Here is an 18,218-nt window from a genome sequence, read left to right as displayed (position 1 = left end):
AGCAAGGCAAGGCAGGCAATGCAAAAGGGAAAGCATGGCAAGAGAAAACAAAACGGCCAAGCTAGGCATGACAAGTCAAAAGGGCAAAGCAATGCAAGGCAAGGCAACGGAGCAAAGCAATGCAAGGAAAGGCAAGGCGAAAGGGCAAAGCAAGGCAAGAAAAGGCAAACAGGAATAGCAAGTCAAGGAAAGGGGAAAACGGAAAAGCAAGGCAAGGCAAGGCAAAAGGGAAAAGCAAGTCAATGCAAGACAAAAGGGAAATGCAAGTCAAGGCAAGGCAAAATGGCAAAACAAGGCAAAGCAAAGCAAAAGGGTAAAGCAAGGCAAGGCAAGGCAAAAGGCAAAGCAAGGCAAGGCAAGGCAATGAAAAAGGGCAAGGCAAGGCAAGGCAAAACGGAAAAGCAAGTCCATGCAAGGCAAAAGGGAAATGCAAGTCAAGGCAAGGCAATAGGGCAAAGCAGGACAAGACAAAAGAAGGCAAAAGGGCAAATCAAGGCAAGGCAAGGCGAAAGGGCAAAGCAAGGAAAGGCAATAGGGCAATGCAAGGCAAGGCAATGCAAGGCAAAAGGGCAAAGCTATCGAAGGCAAGAGAAAAGGACAAAGCAAGTAAAGGCAAGGCCAGGCAAAAGGGCAAAGGAAGGCAAGACAAGGCAAAGGGGAAAAGCAAGTCAAGGCAAGGCAAAAGGGAAAAGCAAGTTAATGCAATGCAAAAGGGAAAAGCAAAATGGCGAAACAAGGCAAGGCAAGGAAAAAGGGAAAAGCAAGGCAAGACAAAGACGGCAAAGGAGCAAATCAAGGCAAGGCAAGGCGAAAGGGCAGAGCAATGCAAGGCAATAGGGCAAAGCAAGAAAAGGCAAAGAAAGGCAAAAGGTCAAAGCAAGGCAAATCAAGTCAAGGAAAATGGGGAAAGCAAGGCAAGGCAAGGCAAAAGGGCAAAGCAAGGCAACGCAAGACAAAAGGGAAAATCAAGGCAAGACAAAGGTAAAAGAGAAAAGCAAGTCCATGCAAGGCAAAAGGGAAAGCAAGCCATGGCAAGGCAAAAGGGCAAAGCAAGGCAAGGCAATGCAAGGCAAAAGGGCTAAGCTAGGCAAGGAAAGGCAAATGGGCAAAGAAAGGCAAGGCAAAAGGGCAAAGCTATGCAAGGCAAGGGAAAAGGGCAAAGCAAGTAAAGGTAAGGCAAGGCAAAATGGCAAAGCAAGTAAAGGCAAGGCAAGGCAAAAGGGCAACGCAATGCAAGGCAAGGCAAGGCGAAAGGGCAAAGCAAGGCAAGGCAAGACAACTCAAAAGGGCAAAGTAAGGCAGGGCAAAGCAAGAAAAATGGATAAGAAAAGCAAGGCAAGGCGGGGCAAAAGGGCAAAGCAAAGCAAGGCATGACAAAAGGGCAAAGCAAGGCAAGGCAATGCAAAAGGGCAAAGCAATGCAAGAGAAAGCAAAAGGGCAAAGCTAGGCAAGGCAAGGAAAAAGGGCAAAGCAAGGCAAGGCAAGACAAAACGGCAAAGCAAGGCAACGCAAGACAAAAGGGAAAATGAAGGCAAGACAAAGGTAAAACGGAAAAGCAAGTCAAGACAAGGCAAAACGGTAGAGAAAGGCAAGGCAAGGCAAAACGGAACAGCAAGTGAAAGCAAGGCAAAAAACAAACCAAGGCAAGGCAGGGCAAAAGGGTAAACAAGGAAAGGCAATGCAAAAGGCAAAAGGCAAAAGCAAGGCAAGGCAAGGCAAAATTAAAAGCAAGGCAAGGCAAGACAAAATGGCAAAACAAGGCAAGGCAAGGAAAAAGGGCAAAGCAAGGCAAGACAAAAGAAGGCAAAAGGGCAAATCAAGGCAAGGCAAGTCGAAAGCCAAAGCAAGGCAAGGAAAGGCAAAAGGTCAATGCAAGGCAAGGCAAAGAAAAATGGCAGACGAAGGAAAGGCAAGGCAAAAGGGCAAAGCAAGACCAGGCAAGGCAAAAAAGCAAAGCAAAGCAAGACAAAAGAAGGGAAATAGGCAATGCAAGGCAAGGCAAAAGGGCAAAGCAAGGCAAGGCAAGGCAAAAGGGCAAAACTATGAATGCAAGGCTAAAGGGCAAAGCAAGTAAAGGCAAGGCAAGGCAAAATGGCAAAGCAAGTAAAGGGAAGGTAAGGCGAAAGGGCAGAGCAAGGCAAGGCAAGAAAACTCAAAAGGGCAAAGTAAGGCAAGGCAAGGCAAGAAAACTGGATGAGAAAACCAAGGCAAGGCAAGGCAAAAGTGCAAAGCAAAGCAAGGCAAAAGCGCAAAGCAAGGCAAGAAAGAAAAAAGAAAGTGAAAGCAAGGCAAAAAACAAAGCAAGGCAAGGAAAGGCAAAAGGGCAAAGCAAGGCAAGGCATGGGAAAAGGCCAAAGCAAGGCAAGGGAAGGCAAAATGCAAAGCAAGGCAAGGGAAGGCAATGAAAAACGGCAAGGCAAGGCAAGGCAAAAGGGAAAAGCAAGTCCATTCAAGGTAAAAGGGAAACGCAAGTTAAGGCAAGGCAATAGGGCAAAGCAGGACAAGACAAAAGAATGCAAAAGGGCAATCCAAGGCAAGGCAAGGCGAAAGGGCAAAGCAAAGAAAGGCAATAGGGCAATGCAAGGCAAGGCATGGCAAGGCAAAAGGGCAAAGCTATGCAAGGCAAGGTAAAAGGGCAAGGCAAGGCAAAAGGGCAAAGCTATGCAAGGCAAGGTAAAAGGGCAAAGCAAGTAAAGGCAAGGCAAGGCAAAATGTCAAAGCAAGTAATGGCAAGGCAAGGCAAAAAGGGCAAAGGAATGCAAGGCAAGGCCAAGGCGAAAGGGCAAAGCAAGGCAAGGCAAGGCAAAAGGGAAAAGCAAGGCAAGGCAAGGGAAAATGCAAAGCAAGGCAAGCAAGGCAAAATTGCAAAACAAGGCAAGGGAAGGGAAAGCAAGGCAAGACAAAAGACGGCAAAGGGGCAAATAAAGGAAAGGCAAGGCGAAAGGGCAAAGCAATGCAAGGCAATAGGACAAAGCAAGACGAGGCAAGGCAAGGCAAAAGGTCAAAGCAGGGCAAAGCAAGTCAAGGAAAATGGGGAAAGCAAAGCAAGGCAAGGCAAGGCATGGCAAGGTAAAAGGGCAAAGCAAGGCAAGGCAATGCAAGGCAAAAGGGCAAAGCTATGAAGGCAAGGGAAAAAGGCAAAGCAAGTAATGGCAAGGCAAGGAAAAAGGGCAAAGCAAGGCAAGACAAGGCAAACGGGAAAAGCAGGTCAAGGCAAGGGTAAAAGGGAAAAGCAAGGCAAGGCAAGGCAAAAGGGAAAAGCAAGTCAATGCAAGGCAAAAGGGGAAAGCAAGGCAAGGCAAGGGAAAATGCAAAGCAAGGCAAGCAAGGCAAAATAAGGCAAGGCAAGGAAAAAGGGAAAAGCAAGGCAAGACAAAAGACGGCAAAGGGGCAAATAAAGGCAATGTAGGTGGAAAGGGCAAAGAAAAGCAATGCAATAGGGCAAAGTAAGACAAGGCAAGGCAAATGGTCAAAGCAAGGCAAAGCAAACCAAGGCAAGGTAAAAGGGCAAAGCAAACCAAGGCAAGGCAAAGTAAAAGGGCAAAGCAAAGCAAGGCAAGGCAAAAGTGAAAAGGTTGGCAAGGCAAGTCAAGGCAAAATGGCAAAGCAAGGCAAGGCAAGGCCAAGGCAAAAGCAAAAGCAAGGCAAGGCAAGGCAAAAGGGCAAAGCAAGGCCGAGGGAAGGGAAAAGGGCAATGCAAGGCAAGGCAAGGCAAGGCAAGGAAAGGTAAAGGGTAAACCAAGGAAAGGCAAAAGGACAAAGCAAGGAAAGGCAAGGCAAAAGGGGAGAGCAATGCAAGGCAAGGGAAGGCAAAACGGCAAAGGAAGCCAATTCAAGGCAAGGTAAAAGGGCAAAGTAAACCAAGGCAAGGTAAAAGGGCAAAGGAAGGCAAGGAAAGGCAAAAGGGCAAAGCAAGGCAAGGCAAGGCAAGGAAAAAAGGCAAAGCGAGTCAAGGAAAGGCAAGGCAAAAAGGTAAAGCAAGGCAAGGCAAGGCAAAAGGGCAAAGCAAGGTAAGAGAAGGCATGGCAAAAAATCAAAGCTAGGCATAGCAAGGCAAAAGGGCAAAGCAAGGCCGAGGGAAGGGAAAAGGGCAATGCAAGGCAAGGAAAGGCAAAAGGGTAAACCAAGGGAAGGCAAAAGGACAAAGCAAGGAAAGGCAAGGCTAAAGGGCAAAGCAATGCAAGGCAAGGAAAGGGAAAACGGCAAAGGAAGCCAATTCAAGGCAGGTAAAAGGGCAAAGCAAACCAAGGCAAGGCAAGGTAAAAGGGCAAAGGAAGGCAAGGCAAGGCAAAAGGGCAAAGCAAGGAAAGACAAGGCAAAAGTGCAAAGGATAGCAAGGCAAATCAAGGAAAAAGGGCAAAGCAAGTCAAGGAAAGGCAAGGCAAAAGTGCAAGATAGGAAAGGCTAGGCAAGGCAAAAGGGCAAAGCAAGGCAAGTCAAGGCAAAAGGGCAAAGCAAGGCAAGGCAAAATGGCAAAGCAAGGAAAGGCAAGAGAGTCAAGGCAAGAGAAGGCAAGGCAAAAGGGCAAAAAAAATGGCAGGCAAGGTAAGGAAAAAGGGCAAAGCAAGGCAAGACAAGGCAACGAAAAAGGGTAAGGCAAGACCAGTCAAGGCAAATGCGGAAAAACAAGGCAAGGCAAGGCAAAAGGGCAAAGCATGGCAAGGCAAGAGAAGGCAAGGCAAGAGAAGGCAAGGCAAAAGGGCAAAGAAAGGGAAGGCAAGGTAAAAGGGCAAACCAAGGCAATGAAAGGCAAAAGGGCAAAGCAAGGGAAAGCAAGGAAATGCAAAAGGGCAAAGCAAGGCAAGGAAAGGGAAGGTAAAGGACAAAGCAAGGCAAGGCAAGGCAAAAGCGGAAAGCTTGCAATGGAAAGGCAAGGCAAAAGGGCAAAGCAAGGCAAGGTAAGGCAAAAGGGCAAAGCAAGGCAAGGCAAGGCAAAAGGGCAAAGCAAGGCAAGGCAAGGCAAAAGTGCAAAGAAAGACAAGGCAAGGCAAGGAAAAAGGGCAAAGCAAGTCAAGGAAAGGCAAGGCAAAAGGGCAAAGTAAGGCTGAGGGAAGGGAAAAGGGCAAAGCAAGGCAAGGCAAGGAAAGGCAAAAGGGTAAACCAAGGGAAGGCAAAAGGACAAAGCAAGGAAAGGCAAGGCAAAAGGGCAGAGCAATGCAAGGCAATGGAAGGCAAAACGGCAAGGGAAGCCAATTCAAGGCAAGGCAAAAGGGCAAAGCAAACCAAGGCAAGGCAAGGTAAAAGGGCAAAGGAAGGCAAGGAAAGGCAAAAGGGCAAAGTAAGGCAAGGAAAGGCAAAAGTGCAAAGAAAGGCAAAGCAAGGCAAGGAAAAAGGGCAAAGCAAGTCAAGGAAAGGCAAGGCAAAAGGGCATAGCAAGGCAAGTCAAGGCAAAATGGCAAAGCAAGGTAAGAGAAGGCATGGCAAAAAAATCAAAGCAAGGCATAGCAATGCAAAAGGGCAAAGCAAGGCCGAGGGAAGGGAAAAGGGCAATGCAAGGCAAGGAAAGGCAAAAGGGTAAACCAAGGGAAGGCAAAAGGACAGAGCAAGGAAAGGCAAGGCTAAAGGGCAAAGCAATGCAAGGCAAGGAAAGGGAAAACGGCAAAGGAAGCCAATTCAAGGCAGGTAAAAGGGCAAAGCAAACCAAGGCAAGGCAAGGTAAAAGGGCAAAGGAAGGCAAGGCAAGCCAAAAGGGCAAAGCAAGGAAAGACAAGGCAAAAGTGCAAAGGATGGCAAGGGAAATCAAGGAAAAAGGGCAAAGCAAGTCAAGGAAAGGCAAGGCAAAAGTGCAAAGATAGGAAAGGCTAGGCAAGGCAAAAGGGCAAAGCAAGGCAAGTCAAGGCAAAAGGGCAAAGCAAGGCAAGGCAAAATGGCAAAGCAAGGAAAGGCAAGAGAGTCAAGGCAAGAGAAGGCAAGGCAAAAGAGAAAAAAAAATGGCAGGCAAGGTAAGGAAAAAGGGCAAAGCAAGGCAAGGCAAGGCAACGCAAAAGGGTAACGCAAGACAAGTCAAGGCAAAAGCGGAAAAACAAGGCAAGGCAAGGCAAAAGGGCAAAGCAAGGAAAGGCAAGAGAAGGCAAGGCAAGAGAAGACAAGGCAAAAGGGCAAAGAAAGGGAAGGCAAGGCAAGGCAAATGGGCAAAGCAAGGCAAGGGAAGGGAAGGCAAAAGGGTAAGGCATGACAAGGCAAGGCAAAAGGGCAAAGCAAGGCAAGACAAGGCAAAAGGTCAAAGCAAGCCAAAGCAAGGAAAGGCAAAAGGGCAAAGCAAGGCAAGGCAAGGGAAGGTAAAGGACAAAGCAAGGACAGGCAAGGCAAAAGCGGAAAGCTTGGCATGGAAAGGCAAGGCAAAAGGGTAAAGCAAGGGAAGGCAAGGCAAAAGGGCAAAGCAAGGCAAGGCAAGGCAAAAGGGAAAAGCAAGGCAAGTCAAGGCAAAAGGGCAAAGCAAGTTAATGCAAGGCAAGGCAAAATGGCAAAGTCAGGCAAGGTAAGGCAAAAGGGTAAAGCAAGGAAAGGCAAGGAATAAGGGCAAAGCAAAGGAAGGCAAGGGAATGCAAAATGGCAAGGAAGCCAATTCAAGGCAAGGTAAAAGGGCAAAGCAAGCCAAGGCAAGGCAAGCTAAAATGGCAAATCAAAGCAAGGAAGGGAAGGCAAAAGGGCAAAGTAAGGGAATTCAAGGCAAGGTAAAAGGGCATAGCAAGGCAAGGAAAAGGTGAAAAGCTTGGCAAGTCAAGTCAAGGTAAAAGGGCATGCAAGGCAAGGCAAGGCAAAAGCGGAAAGCAAGGCAAGGCAAGGCAAAAGGGCAAAGCAAGGTAAGAGAAAGTATGGCAAAAAAGCAAAGCAAGGCGTGGCAATGTAAAAGGGCAAAGCAAGGCAATAAAGGGAAGGGAAAACGGCAATGCAAGACAAGGCAAAGAAAGGCAAAAGGGTAAAAAAAGGGAAGGCAAAACGGCAAAGCAAGGCAAGGCAAAATGGCAAAGCAAGGATAGGCAAGAGTGGCTAGGCAAGAGAAGGCAATGCAAAAGGGCAAAAAAAATGGAAGGCAAGGTAAGGGAAAAGGGCAAAGTAAGGCAAGGCAAGGCAAAAGGGCACAGCAAGGAAAAGCAAGCAAAGTCAAGGTAAGAGAAAGCAAGGTAAAAGGGCAAAAAAAAGTGAAGGCAAGGCAAGGCAAAAGGGCAAGGCTAGGCAAGTCAAGGAAAGGCAAAAGGGCAAAGCAAGGCAAGTCAAGGCAAGGCAGAAGGACAAAGCAAGGCAAGGCAAGGCAAAAGTGGAAAGCTTGGCAAGAAAAGGCAAGGTAAAAGGGCAAAGCAAAGGAAGGCAAGGCAAAGGGCAAACAAAGGGAAGGCAAGGCAAGGCAAAACTGCAAAGCAAGGCATGGCAAGGCAAAAGGTCAAACTAAGCCAAGGCAAGGAGAGGCAAAAAGGTAAAGCAAAGCTAGGCAATGCAAGGCAAAAGGGCAAAGCAAGCCAAAGCAAGGAAAGGCAAAAGGGCAAAGCAAGGCAAGGCAAGGTAAAGGACAAAGCAAGGCAAGGCAAGGCAAGGCAAAAGTGGAAAGCTTGGCAAGGAAAGGCAAGGCAAAAGGGCAAAGCAAGGCAAGGCAAGGAAAAAGGGCAAAGCCAGTCAAGGAAAGGCAAGGCAAAAGTGCAAAGATAGGAAAGGCAAGGAAAAAGGGCAAAGCAAGCCAAGGAAAGGCAAGGCAAAAGGGCAAAGCAAGTCAAGGCAAAAGAGCAAAGCAAGGCAAGGCAACATGGCAAAGTCAGGCAAGGTAAGGCAAAAGGGTAAAGGAAGGCAAGGCAAGTCAAAAGGGCAAAGCCAGGTACGGAAAGGCAAAAGCGCAAAAGAAGGCAAGGAGAGGCAGAAGGTCAAAGTTATCGAAGGCAAGGAGAGGCAAAAGGGCAAAGCAAAGCAAGGCAAGGCAAGGAAAGGCAAAAGGGCAAAGCAATGCAAAGTAAGGCAAAAGGGCAAAGCGAGACAAGACAAGGCAAAAGGGCAAAGCAAGGCAAGGCTAGACAAGGCAAAAGCGGTAAGGAAGGCAAGGCAAAAGGGCAAAGCAAGGTAAGACAAGGTATCGCAAAAAAGCAAAGCAAGGCAAGGCAAGGCATGGCAAAAGGGCAAAGCAAGGCAAGGCAAGGCAAAAGTACAAAGAAAGGAAAGGCAAGGAAAAGCAAAACGGCAAAGTCAGGCAAGGCAAAAGGGTAGGGGAAGGCAAGGCAAGTCAAGGGAAAAGGGCAAAGCAAAGCAATGCAAGGAAGGCAAAACGGCAAAGGAAGCCAATTCAAGGCAATGTAAAAGGGCAAAGGAAGCCAAGGCAAGGCAAGCCAAAAAGGCAAAGCAAAGCAAGGAAGGGAAGGCAAAAGGGCAAAGTAAGGCAAGGCAAGGCAAAAGGGTAAGGCAAGACAAGTCAAGGCAAAAGCGGAAAAACAAGGCAAGGCAAGGCAAAACGGCAAAGCAAGGCAAGGCAAGGCAAAAGGACGAACTAAGCCAAGGCAAGGAGAGGCAAAAAGGTAAAGCAAAGCAAGGCAATTAAAGGCAAAAGGGCAAAGCAAGCTAAAGCAAGGAAAGGCAAAAGGGCAAAGCAAGGCAAGGCAAGGCAAAAGGGCAAAGCAAGGCAAGAGAAGGCAAAAGGGCAAAGCAAGGCAAGGCAAGGTAAAAGGGCAAAGGAAGGCAAGGAAAGGCAAAAGGGCAAAGCAAGGCAAGGCAAGGCAAAAGTGCAAAGAAAGGCAAGGCAAGGCAAGGCAAGGAAAAAGGGCAAAGCAAGTCAAGGAAAGGCAAGGCAAAAGGGCAAAGCAAGGCAAGTCAAGGCAAAAGGGCAAAGCAAGGCAAGGCAAAATGGCAAAGCAAGGAAAGGCAAGAGAGTCAAGGCAAGAGAAGGCAAGGCAAAAGGGCAAAAACAATGGCAGGCAAGGTAATAAAAAAGGGCAAAGCAAGGCAAGGCAACGCAAAAGGGTAAGGCAAGACAAGTCAAGGCAAAAGCGGAAAAAGAAGGCAAGGCAAGGCAAAAGTGCAAAGCAAGGAAAGGCAAGAGAAGGCAAGGCAAGAGAAGACAAGGCAAAAGGGCAAAAAAAGGGAAGGCAAGGCAAGATAAAAGGGCAAAGCAAGGCAATGCAAGGCAAAAGGGCAAAGCAAGCCAAAGCAAGGAAAGGCAAAAGGGCAAAGCAAGGAAATGCAAGGGAAGGTAAAGGACAAAGCAAGGCAAGGCAATGCAAAAGCACAAAGTAAGGAAAGGCAAGGCAAGGCAAAATGGTAAAGTGAGGCAAGGCAAGGTAAAAGGGAAAAGAAAGGAAAGGCAAGAGAAGGCAAGGGAAGAGAAGGCAAGGCAAAAGGGCAATGAAAAGCATGGCAAGGCAAGGGAAAGGGCAAACAAGGCAAGGCAAAAGGTCAAACTAAGCCAAGGCAAGGAGAGGCAAAAAGGTAAAGAAAAGCAAGGCAATGCAAGACAAAAGGGCAATGCAAGGCAAGGCAAGGCAAAAGTGGAAAGCTTGGCAAGGAAAGGCAAGGCAAAAGGACAAAGAAAGGCCTTGCTTGCCTTGCTTTGCCCTTTTTCCTTACCTTGCCTTCCAGTTTTTTTTGCCCTTTTGCCTTGCCTTGCCTTGCTTTGCCTGTCTTGCCTTTCCTTGCTTTGCCATTTTGCCTTGCCTTGCCTTGCCCTTTTCCCTTCCCTCGGCCTTGCTTTGCCCTTTTGCATTGCCATGGGTTGCTTTGCTTTTTTGCCATACCTCTCTTACCTTGCTTTGCCCTTTTTCCTTACCTCGCCTTCCATTTTTTTTGCCCTTTTGCCTTACCTTGTTTTGCCTTGCCTCTCTTGCCTTTCCTTGCTTTGCCATTTTGCCTTAACTTGGTTTACCCTTTTGCCTTTCCTTGCCTTGCCTTGCATTGCCCTTTTCCCTTCCCTCGGCCTTGCTTTGTCCTCTTGCATTGCCATGTCTTGTTTGCTTTTTTGCCATACCTTCTCGTACCTTGCTTTGCCCTTTTGCCTTGCCTTGCCTTGCTTTCCGCTTTTGCCTTGACTTGACTTGCCTTGCTTTGCCCTTTTGCCTTGACTTACCTTGCCAAGCTTTTCGCTTTTGCCTTGCCTTGCCTTGCTTTGCCCTTTTACCTTGACTTGCCTTGGTTTGCTTTCCCATTTTACCTTGCCTTGAATTCCCTTACTTTGCCCTTTTGCCTTCCCTTCCTTGCTTTGCTTTGCTTTGCCCTTCTGCCTCTCCTCTTTTGCTCTTTTGCCTTGCCGTACCTTGCTTTGCCCTTTTGACTTGCCTTGCCTTCCTTTACCCTTTTGCCTTACCTTGCCTGACTTTGCCATGTTGCATTGCCTTGCCTTAACTTGCTTTGCCCTTTTGCCTTGACTTGCCTTGTTTTGCCTTTTTTCATTGCCTTGCCTTTCCTATCCTTTCACTTTTGCCTTTCCTTTCATGACTTGCTTTGTCCTTTTTCCTTGCCTTGCCTTGCCTTGCTTTGCACTTTTGCCTTGCCTTTCCTTGCCAAGCTTTCCAGTTTTGCATTGCCTTGCCTTGCCTTGCTTTGTCCTTTACCTTGCCTTGCCTTGCCTTGCTTTGCCCTTTTGCCTTTCCTTGCTTTGGCTTGCTTTGCCCTTTTGCCTTGCATTGCCTTGCTTTGCTTTACCTTTTTGCTTCTCCTTGCCTTGGCTTAGTTCGTCCTTTTGCCTTGCCTTGCCTTGCTTTGCCATTTTGCCTTGCCTTGCCTTGTTTTTCTGCTTTTGCCTTGACTTGTTTTGCCTTACCCTTTTGCCTAGCCTTGCCTTTCTTTGCCCTTTTGCCTTTCCTTGCTTTGTCTTGCTTTGCCCTTTTGCCTTGCATTGCCTTGCTTTGCTTTACCTTTTTGCCTTGCCTTGCCTTGGCTTGGTTTGACCTTTTGCCTTGCCTTGCCTAGTTTTTCCGCTTCTGCCTTGACTTATCTTGCCTTACCCTTTTGCCTTTCCTTGCCTTACCCTTTTGCCTTTCCTTGCCTTGCCTTGCATTGCCCTTTTCCCTTCCTCGGCCTTGCTTTGTCCTTTTGCATTGCCATGCCTTGCTTTGCTTTTTTGCCATACCTTCTCTTACCTTGCTTTGCCCTTTTGCCTTGCCTTGCCTTGCCTTGCTTTGCCCTTTTGCCTTTCCTTGCTTTTGCTTGCTTTGCCCTTTTGCCTTGCATTGCCTAGCTTTGCTTTACCTTTTTGCCTGTCCTTGCCTTGGCTTAGTTTGACCTTTTGCCTTTCCTTGCCTTGCTTTGCCCTTTTGCCTTGCCTTCTCTTGCCTTGCCTTCTCTTGCTTTGAATTCCTTTGCCCTGTTGCCTTACCTTCCCTTTCATTGCCCTTTTGCCTTGCCTTGCCTTGCTTTGCCCTTTTGCCTTGCCTTTCCTTGCCAAACTTTCCACTTTTGCTTTGCCTTGCCTAGCTTTGTCCTTTTGCCTTGCCTTGCCTTGCTTTGCCCTTTTGCCTTTCCTTGCTTTGGCTTGCTTTGCCCTTTTACCTTGCTTTGCGTTGGTTTGCTTTGCCCTTTTACCTTGCCTTGAATTCCCTTGCTTTGCCCTTTTGTCTTGACTTGCCTTGCTTTCCTTTACCCTTTTGCCTTCCCTTGGCTGACTTTGCCCTTTTCCCTTTCCTTGCTTTGGCTTGCTTTGCCCTTTTGCCTTGTATTGCCTAGCTTTGCTTTACCTTTTTGCCTCTCCTTGCCTTGGCTTAGTTTGACCTTTTGCCTTGCCTTGCCTTCCCTCAGTTGCCCTTTTGCCTTGCCTTCTCTTGCCTTGCCTTCTCTTGCCTTGCCATGCTTTTCCCTTTTGCCTTGCCTTGCCTTGCTTAGCCCTTTTTCCTTACCTTGCCTTCCATTTTTTTTGCCCTTTTGCATTGCCTTCTCTTGCCCTGCCTCTCTTGCCTTTCCTTGCTTTGCCATTTTGCCTTGCCTTGCTTTGCCCTTTTGCCTTCCCTTGGTTCACCCTTTTGCCTTTCCTTGCCTTGCTTTGCCCTTTTAACTTGCCTTGCCTTGGTTTGCTTTGCTCTTTTATCTTGCCATGAATTCCCTTAATTTGCCCTTTTGCCTTCCCTTCCTTGCTTTGCTTTGCCCTTTTGGCTTGCCTTGCCTTGGCTTGCTTTGCCCTTTTACCTTGCCTTAGAATTGGCTTCCTTTGCCCTTTTGCCTTCCCTTGCCTTGCTTTGCCATTTTGCCTCGCCTTGCCTTAAATTGCTTTGCCCTTTTGCCTTCACTTGCCTTGCTTTGCCATTTTGACTTGCCTTGCCTTTATTTTTTTGCACTTTTGCCTTGCCTTGCCTTGCTTTGATCTTTTGCCTTACCTTGCCTTCCCTTTCTTTGCCCTTTTGCCTTGCCTTGCTTTGCCCTTTTCCCTTGACTTTCCTTGCCAAGCTTTCCACTTTTGCCTTGCCTTGCCTTGCTTTGTCCTTTACCTTGCCTTGCCTTGCTTTGCTTTGCCCTTTTGCCTTTCCTTGCTTTGACTTCTTTGCCCTTTTGCCTTGCATTGCCTAGATTTGCTTTACCTTTTTGCCTCTCCTTGCCTTGGCTTAGTTTGACCTTTTGCTTTGCCTTCTCTTGCCTTGCCTTCTCTTGCCTTGCCTTGCTTTGCCCTTTGCCTTGCCTTGCCATGTTTTTCCGCTTTTGACTTGACTTGTCTTTCCTTACCCTTTTGCCTTGCCTTGCCTTGCCTTGCTTTGCCCTTTTTCCTTACCTTGCCTTCCATTTTTTTTGCCCTTTTGCCTTGCCTTCTCTTGCCTTGCCTCTCTTGCCTTTCCTTGCTATGCCCTTTTGCCTTGCCTTGCTTTGCCCTTTTGCCTTCCCTTGGTTTACCCTTTTGCCTTTCTTGCCTTGCCTTGCATTGCCCTTTTCCCTTCCCTCGGCCTTGCTTTGCCCTTTTGCATTGCCATGCCTTGCTTTCTTTTTTACCATACCTTCTCTTACTTTGCTTTGCCCTTTTGCCTTGACTTGCCAAGCTCTTCACTTTTGCCTTGCCTTGCCTTGGTTTCTTTTGCCCTTTTACCTTGCCTTGAATTCCCTTACTTTGCCCTTTTGCCTTGCCTTCCTTGCTTTGCTTTGCCCTTTTGGCTTGCCTAGCCTTGCTTTCCGCTTTTGACTTGCCTTTCCTTGCCTTGCTTTGCCCTTTTACCTTGCCTTGCTTTGCCCTTTTTACTTGCCTTGCCTTCCCTTTCTTTGCTCTTTTGCCTTGCCTTCTCTTGCCTTCCCTTTCTTTGCCCTTTTGCCTTGCCTTGCCTTGCTTTGCCCTTTTGCCTTGCCTTGCCTTGCCTTGCTTTGCCCTTTTTCCTTGCCTTGCCTTCCCTTTCTTTGCCCTTTTGCCTTGCCTTCTCTTGCCTTGCCTCTCTTGCCTTTCCTTGCTATGCCCTTTTGCCTTGCCTTGCTTTGCCCTTTTGCCTTCCCTTGGTTTACCCTTTTGCCTTTCTTGCCTTGCCTTGCATTGCCCTTTTCCCTTCCCTCGGCCTTGCTTTGCCCTTTTGCATTGCCATGCCTTGCTTTCTTTTTTACCATACCTTCTCTTACTTTGCTTTGCCCTTTTGCCTTGACTTGCCTTGTCAAGCTTTTCACTTTTGCCTTGCCTTGCCTTGCGCTACCCTTTTACCTTGCCTTGCCTTGGTTTCTTTTGCCCTTTTACCTTGACTTGAATTCCCTTACTTTGCCCTTTTGCCTTGCCTTCCTTGCTTTGCTTTGCCTTTTGGCTTGCCTAGCCTTGCTTTCCGCTTTTGACTTGCCTTTCCTTGCCTTGCTTTGCCCTTTTACCTTGCCTTGCTTTGCCCTTTTTACTTGCCTTGCCTTCCCTTTCTTTGCTCTTTTGCCTTGCCTTCTCTTGCCTTCCCTTTCTTTGCCCTTTTGCCTTGCCTTGTCTTGCTTTGCCCTTTTTCCTTGCCTTGCCTTGCTTTGCCCTTTTTCCTTGCCTTGCCTTCCCTTTCTTTGCCCTTTTGCCTTGCCTTCTCTTGCCTTGCCTTATCTTGCCTTGACTTCCTTTACCCTTTTGCCTTACCTTGCCTGACTTTGCCATGTTGCCTTGCCTTGGCTTAACTTCCTTTGCCCTTTCGCTTTGATCTGCCTTGCTTTGCCCTTTTGCCTTGCCTTTCCTTGATTTGCTTTGCCCTTTTTCCTTGCATTGCCTTTCCTATATGTGCACTATTGCCTTGCCTTTCCTTGCCTTGCTTTGCCCTTTTGCCTTGCCTTTCCTTGCCTTGCTTTGCCCTTTTGCCTTGACTTGCCTTGCTTTGCCTTTTTGCCTTGACTTGCATTGCCAAGCTTTTCACTTTTGCCTTGCCTTGCCTTGCTTTGCCCTTTTACCTTGCCTTGCCTTGGTTTGCTTTGCCCTTTTACCTTGCCTTGAATTCCCTTACTTTGCCCTTTTGCCTTCCCTTCCTTGCTTTGCTTTGCCGTTTTGCATTGCCTTGCCTTGGCTTGCTTTGCCCTTTTACCTTGCCTTGAATTGGCTTCCTTTCTCCTTTTGCCTTCCCTTGCCTTGCTTTGCTTTGCCCTTTTGCCTTGACTTGCCTTGCCTTCCCCTACCCTTTTTTCTAGACTTGCCTGACTTTCCCATTTTGCCTTGCCTTGCCTTACCTTGCTTTGCCCTTTTGTGTTGACTTCCCTTGCTTTGCCCTTTTGCCTTGCCTTCTGTTACCTTTCCTTCTCTTGCCTTTCCTTACTTTCCCCTTTTGCCTTGCCTTGCCTTACTTTGCCCTTCTGCCTTCCCTTCCCTTGCTTTGCTTTGCCCTTTTGGCTTGCCTTGCCTCGCTTGCTTTGCCCTTTTACGTTGCCTTAGAATTGGCTTCCTTTGCCCTTTTGCCTTCCCTTGCCTTGCTTTGCTTTGCCCTTTCGCCTTGACTTGCCTTGCCTTGCCTTGCCCTTTCGCCTTTACTTGCCTTGCCTTCCTTTACCCTTTTGCCTTGCCTTGCCTGACTTTGCCATTTTGCCTTGCCTTGCCTTAACTTGTTTTGCCCTTTTGCCTTGACATGATTTGCTTTGCACTATTGCCTTGCCTTACCTTTGTTTCTTTGCCCATTTACATTGCCTTGCCTTTATTTCTTTGCACTTTTGCCTTGCCTTGCTTTGACCTTTTGCCTTGCCTTGCCTTCCCTTTCTTTGCCCTTTTGCCTTGCCTTTCCTTGCCAAACTTTCCACATTTGCCTTGCCTTGCCTAGCTTTGTCCTTTTGCCTTGCCTTGCATTGCCTTGCCCTTTTGTCTTTCCTTGTTTTGTCTTGCTTTGCCCTTTTGCCTTGCATTGCCTTGCTTTGCTTTACCTTTTTGCCTCTCCTTGCCTTGGCTTAGTTTGTCCCTTTGCCTTGCATTCTCTTGCCTTGCCTTCTTTTTCCGCTTTTGCTTTGTCTTGTCTTACCTTACCCTTTTGCCTTGCCTTGCCTTGCTTTGTCTTTTTCCTTACCTTGCCTTCCATATTTTTGCCCTTTTCCCTTGCCTTCTCTTGCCTTGCCACTCTTGCCTTTCCTTGCTTTGCCATGTTGCCTTGCCTTGCTTTGCCCTTTTGTCTTCCCTTGGTTTACCCTTTTGCCTTTCATTGCCTTGCCTTGCATTGCCCTTTTCCCTTCCCTCGGCCTTGCTTTGTCCTTTTGCATTGCCATGCCTTGCTTTGCTTTTTTGCCATACCTTCTCTTTCCTTGCTTTGCCCTTTTGCCTTGCCTTTCCTTACTTTGCCCTTTTGCCTTGCCTTGCCTTGCCTTAATTTGCCCTTTTGCCTTCCCTTCCCTTGCTTTGCTTTGCCCTTTTGGCTTGCCTTGCCTTGGCTTGCTTTTCCCTTTTACCTTGCCTTGAATTGGCTTCCTTTCCCCTTTTGCCTTCCCTTGCCTTCCTTTTTTACTTTCTTCTTTCACTCTTCTTTCTTTCTTACTTCTTTCTTACTTGTTTCTTTCTTTCTTCTTTCTTTCTTCTTTCTTTCTTCTTTTTCTTTATTTCTCTCTTCTTTCTTCTTTCTTTCTTTCTTTCTTCTTTCTTTCTTCTTTCTTACTTCTTTCTTACTTGTTTCTTTCTTTCTTCTTTCTTTCTTCTTTCTTTCTTCTTTCTTTCCTCTTTCTTTCTTTCTTCTTTCTTTCTTTCTTCTTTCTTTCTTACTTCTTTCTTTCTTTCTTCTTTCTTTCTTCTTTCTTTCTTCTTTCTTTCTTCTTTCTTTCTTCTTTCTTTCTTCTTTCTTTCTTCTTTCCTTCCTCTTTCTTTCTTCCTCTTTCTTTCTTTCTTCTTTATTTCTTTCTTCTTTCTTTCTTACTTCTTTCTTTCTTTATTCTTTCTTTCTTCTTTCTTTCTTTCTTCTTTCTTTCTTCTTTCTTTCTTCTTTCTTTCTTCTTTCTTTATTTCCTCTTTCTTTCTTCGTTGTTTCTTCTTTCTTCTTCTTTCTTTATTCCTTCTTTCTTACTTGTTTCTTTCTTCTTTCTTTCTTCTTTATTCTTTCTTTCTTCTTTCTTTCCTTCTTCTTTCTTTCTTCTTTCTTTCTTCTTTCATACTTCTTTATTTCTTTCTTCTTTCTTTCTTCTTTCTTTCTTCTTCTTCTTCTTTCTTTCTTCTTACTTCTCTCTTGCTTCTTTCAACAAACAAAATCAACTAACATCTAATCTTCTAATCTTTCTAACAACTTTCTTTCTTCTTTCTTTCTTCTTTCTTTCTTTCTTCTTTCTTTCTTCTTTCTTTCTTCTTTCTTTCTTCTTTCTTATCTTACTTCATTCTTACTTCTTTCTTACTTCTTTCTTTCTTCTTTCTTTCTTTTCTTTCTTCTTCTTTCTTTCTTTCTTTCTGTCTTTCTTCTTTCTTCTTCTTCATTCTTTCTTTCTTTCTCCTTTCTTTTTCTTTCTCTCTTCTTTCTTTCTTTCTTCTTTCTTTCTTTCTTCTTTATTTCTTTCATCTTTCTTTCTTCTCTCCTTCTTCTTTCTTCTTTCTTTCTTCTTTCTTTCTTTCTTCTTCCTTTCTTCTTTCTTTCTTCTTTCTTTCTTCTTTCTTTCTTACTTCTTTCTTACTTCTTTCTTTCGTTCTTCATTCTTTCTTTCTTCTTTCTTTCTTCTTTCATTCTTCTTTCTTATTTTCTTTCTTCTTTCTTTCTTCTTTCTTTCTTCTTTCTTTCTTTCTTTCTTCTTTCTTTCTTTCTTCTTTTTTCTTCTTTCTTTCTTCTTTCTTTCTTCTTTCTTTCTTTCTTTTTTCTTCTTTATTTCTCTCTTCTTTTTTCTTTCTTTCTTCTTTCTTTCTTCTTTCTTCTTTCTTACTTCTTTCTTTCTTTCTTCTTTCTTTCTACTTTCTCTCTTCTTTATTTCTTCTTTCTTTATTTCTTCTTTCTTTCTTTCTTCTTTGTTTCTTCTTTCTTACATCTTTCTTTCTTTCTTCTTTCTTTCTTACTTCTTTCTTAATTCTTTCTTTCTTCTTTCTTCTTTCTTTTTTCTTTCTTTTTTCTTTATTTCTTTCTTTCTTCTTTCTTTCTTTCTTCTTTCTTTCTTTTCTTTCTTCTTTCTTCTTTCTTTCTTTCTTCTTTCTTTCTCCTTTGTTTCTTTCTTCTTTCTTTCTTCTTTCTTTCTTTCTTCTTTCTTACTTCTTTCTTTCTTTCTTCTTCCTTTCTTCTTTCTTTATTTCCTCTTTCTTTCTTCGTTGTTTCTTCTTTCTTCTTCTTTCTTTATTCTTTCTTTCTTACTTCTTTCTTACTTGTTTCTTACTTCTTTCTTTCTTCTTTCTTCTTTCTTTCTTCTTTCTTTCCTTCTTCTTTCTTTCTTCTTTATTTCTTCTTTCTTTCCTTCTTCTTTCTTTCTTCTTTCTTTCTTCTTTCATACTTCTTTCTTTCTTTCTTCTTTCTTTCTTCTTTCTTCTTCTTTCTTTATTCTTTCTTTCTTACTTCTTTCTTACTTCTTTCTTCTTTCTTTTTCTTCTTTCTTTCTTCTTTCTTACTTCTTTCTTACTTCCATCTCTCTTTCTTCTTTCTTTCTTCTTTCTTTCTTCTATCTCTGTTTCTTCTTTCTTTCTTCTTTCTTTCTTACTTATTTCTTACTTCTTTCTTACTTGTTTCTTACCTTTTTCTTTCTTCTTTCTTTCTTTCTTCTTTCTTACTTCTTTCTGACTTCTTTCTTTCTCTCTCTCTCTTCCTTCTTTCTTTCTTCTTTCCTTCTTCTTTCTTACTTCTTTCTTAATTCTTTCTTCTTTCTTTCTTCTTTCTTCTTTCTTCTTTCTTTTTTCTTTCTTTTTTCTTTCTTTCTTTCTTTCTTTCTTTCTTTCTTTCTTTCTTTCTTTCTTTCTTTCTTTCTTTCTTTCTTTC

Source organism: Columba livia, chromosome 3 (assembly GCF_036013475.1).
Source record: "Columba livia isolate bColLiv1 breed racing homer chromosome 3, bColLiv1.pat.W.v2, whole genome shotgun sequence".
NCBI classification, from domain to species: domain Eukaryota; kingdom Metazoa; phylum Chordata; class Aves; order Columbiformes; family Columbidae; genus Columba; species Columba livia.
This window is presented reverse-complemented; position numbering follows the sequence as displayed.